Genomic DNA, 3,350 nt, shown 5'->3' on the forward strand with positions numbered 1-3,350 from the left:
ATGCGAATGGGCAGTCAATTGGCTTAATCCAAATTAAGGGACTTTTAAAGTCTCTTAGAGGACAAATAAAAAATAATTGTTGGTATTATGCTAATTCATAACACTTGTTGAATGTGGAAGCTCATTACCATCAAAGAATATTTTGGTAATCAAGTGTATGAAATAAGATAAATGGTAGTTAAGTAAATAGTGAGGCAAATACCAAACAAACACATCAATAGAGTTACTTGATAATATGTGATTTGAAGGTATATATGTCAATCCTTTTGAGGATCATGCACATAAACAAAATTCATTAGAAATAACCCAACCAAACAAATATTTCTTTACAAAAACACCCTCATCATTTGTCGTTATATCCTCTTCCCCTGAATTCATTATGAAGTCTCCTTTTAAAGTCCTGCTACATGTTTGCTGCAACAACCAAACACCTAAATAGGAAAAAAAACACTCAATTCAGTAAAAACTTACCATGACCTTCAAAATTAGACAGGAAAAACTCATTAAAAATGTTTTTCATTATTAACCAAACATTGTTCTTGCTACCCGAATGAGAAAACTGAGAATGTGTAGACTAATAAAACCACATGGCAAACAAATTGTACCTCTGAGGAATAATGGATGAACCCACAAAGAACAATAAAGTGATCGGTTATCCAAATTCTCACATAATCAGATAGAAAATAGAAATAATACGTCAAAATCTAGATATTAAATAACAGACAAACAATAAAACTGGACAAATCATTGGACATGTGATGATATCTAGGTTTTTACCTCCAATACAATGGAACTTTGAATTCAATCTAGCAGCAATTTCAAGTACTAGATTTCTTTAAAACTGATATATCCTGCTGAATCAGCTTTAAAACTGGCTGAATAAGTTTTGTAGGATGTGAAGTTCCACATTTCTGTATATTTGGAAACACTTTTATATTGATCGAACATAATCCTAGATTCCTATATAATTCCTAGTAAATGCTACTAACCTAGATCAAGAATTAAATATCACGATTGTAAAAAGGTAAAAGAAAAATAAACTCACAAAGGTGGAAGATCCAAAGATTTGGTGAATGTTGATGAGTCAAGAGAGGGTCCTCATAGTTTAAAAACTAAATGCTTAATTCATGGAAGGAAATTCTCAGCGGGGCATGGAAGCAAGCGAATGAGCAATCATATTCAACATGGCTGAAAAAAAAATGAGAATTAGTAAATTAAAATTTAAAAATGTCTTTTATTAAAGAAGTCAAATTTAGGTGAACCTATTTACATCCTTGACTAACCTATATTGAAGGGTATTTCAACAATAATCCACAAAAGTACATAGAAAATTATCAAAATTTACCTATTAGTAGAAAATTGAAAGGAAAAAGAATCCAGGAACAAAATTCAAACTTGCCATATAATCATAATTGAAAACTTTTTCATCTTGATCCGTGACATTGAAGCATGTAGAAGAAACATCAAGACAACTACAGTTTTCAAGGATCATTACAATCCATGAACCACCTTCCATCAAGAATTAAATAAGGAAACATTTTATAAAGAAATTAACGGAAACATTTTATAAAGAAATGAACCAACCCTACCCAAAGAACTTTGATTTATTTACACTATATTAGGATCCAATTTCAAAATTTCTTAAATTTCCATGTTCGGAATATGATGCTTCAGGCTTAAGATATAAAATACAAAACATATGATGAACATCGTCAAATAAATAAACAAAACATTACCTGAGACTTAATGTTGTCGGATTTAGGGTAACTTGGTATCATCCAACGTACATGGAATCCTTTAAAAGAAGAAGAGATTTCATAATAGAAGTTTGATGTTCCTCTAGTCATCGGATCATTACAGCGTCTTGGGCGGTGCCCACGTACCCATCCCCCATGCCTGACATCTTTTCTTCTTGTTTCAATCAGTCTCCGCCGTTCCCCCTTGTGTTCGTGTATGGTGCTCGCTAGAAAATCGAGTGCCTCGAAGAGGTTTGTGACGGAAGCGAGGGTTTGTGATATTGAAGGTGGCTTAAAGATAAAAGAGTCGATCATTGGTGAGTTGAAAGGGTGGATAGAGAGGGAGCGTGGAGGTTGGGAGCTTCTGGAGGTGATCGTGCGCAAGGAAGCCGGAGCAGACGTAGGTGGAATGGAAACCGTCGCAGTCGGTTGTGCCAAAACCGAAAATACAGAGTTATTATGGCTGAGATTGAAAGACGGAGAGTTTAAACGGCTGAGATGTGTAGGGCAGTTTTAGACTCACCGTCATCCATAATATAATGAATGATGAAAAGTTTAGTTGACAAAAATTAAAAATAAACCACAGGTCACCTACAGTTTTATTTATTAGGGTTTATTTATTTATAATCAATATTAATTAGCCTTCAGGGCAATGGTTAACAATAATTTATCAAAGCACAAATGTTGTTACATAACCCTAAATTTAACTCTTTCTTTTTACATTTTTTTTAACAAATTTGAAATCATAATAATTTTTTTTCTTTTTACATTTTAGATTACTTTATTCCTAAAAATTATACTCCTTCAGTCCCAAATTAATTGTTCACTTTCGACTTTTGACTTCTTTTTTCTTCAACTTTGACTTTAAATATTTTTATTTGTATTATATATTCCTTGCTGAAACTTATAACAATGAAAAAACATTTAAAATACTATCCATTCTTATATTTTCCACCAAGTATTATCTATCAAAAACAAAACCATTTAAGGTCAAAGTTGAAAAATAAATACTTTAAAAATCAAAGATGGAGGTAGTATAATGTTTTTCGTGTGTTTATATATATATATATATATATATATATATATATATATATATATATATATATATATATATATATATATATATATATATAATGCAAAAATAGGTTTGTAAATAGAAGTTACTATTCATTTCAAATTGAATTTCAACCTATGGATTTGAGAGATTGTAGACAAGTGGTAAGCAGAAATAGAGTCGTTTCTTTTACTCCCTTAAGTGTAAAGAGAAGTTCTTTTCTAATCTTGTGTCTTTCAATTTTATTTTTTATTTTCCTCCCTTAAGTTTTATTTGCTTTTATATTTTGTACCCTAAACTAATTTTGATGTAATTGCTTTTATCCTTATAATTTTAAAATCAAACTATTCATATCTTATAAGTTGTAATTTTGGTCTTTACTATATTTCAAAGTTATGTTTTTAGTCTCTTACATATTTATTTTTATAGTTCTTATAAAATTTCGTTTTTATTGTCTTTGTTTTCCAAGTGTTATTTTCATATGCCTCCTCTCTATATATAATTTTCTAATAAAAAACTTTATTTTAATATCTTTATGGTTTACTTGATATTATAATCGT

At 30.1% G+C, this 3,350-nt stretch overlaps 1 long non-coding RNA gene across 1 annotated transcript; it reads right to left on the minus strand.

Moving 5' to 3' along the window:
* Positions 1-282: 282 nt before the first annotated feature.
* On the minus strand, positions 283-2,121 carry LOC145163135 (uncharacterized). Its single transcript, XR_013739595.1, has 3 exons — positions 1,737-2,121; positions 1,046-1,188; positions 283-431 (listed from the first exon to the last, which is right to left on the minus strand). It is a non-coding gene; the product is annotated as an uncharacterized LOC145163135 (long non-coding RNA).
* Between the last annotated feature and the right edge of the window lie 1,229 nt (positions 2,122-3,350).

The sequence above is a fragment of the Lactuca virosa genome, chromosome 3 (genome assembly GCF_052849685.1).
Source record: "Lactuca virosa cultivar CGN04683 chromosome 3, Lactuca_virosa_CGN04683_v6, whole genome shotgun sequence".
Classification (NCBI taxonomy): Eukaryota; Viridiplantae; Streptophyta; class Magnoliopsida; order Asterales; family Asteraceae; genus Lactuca; species Lactuca virosa.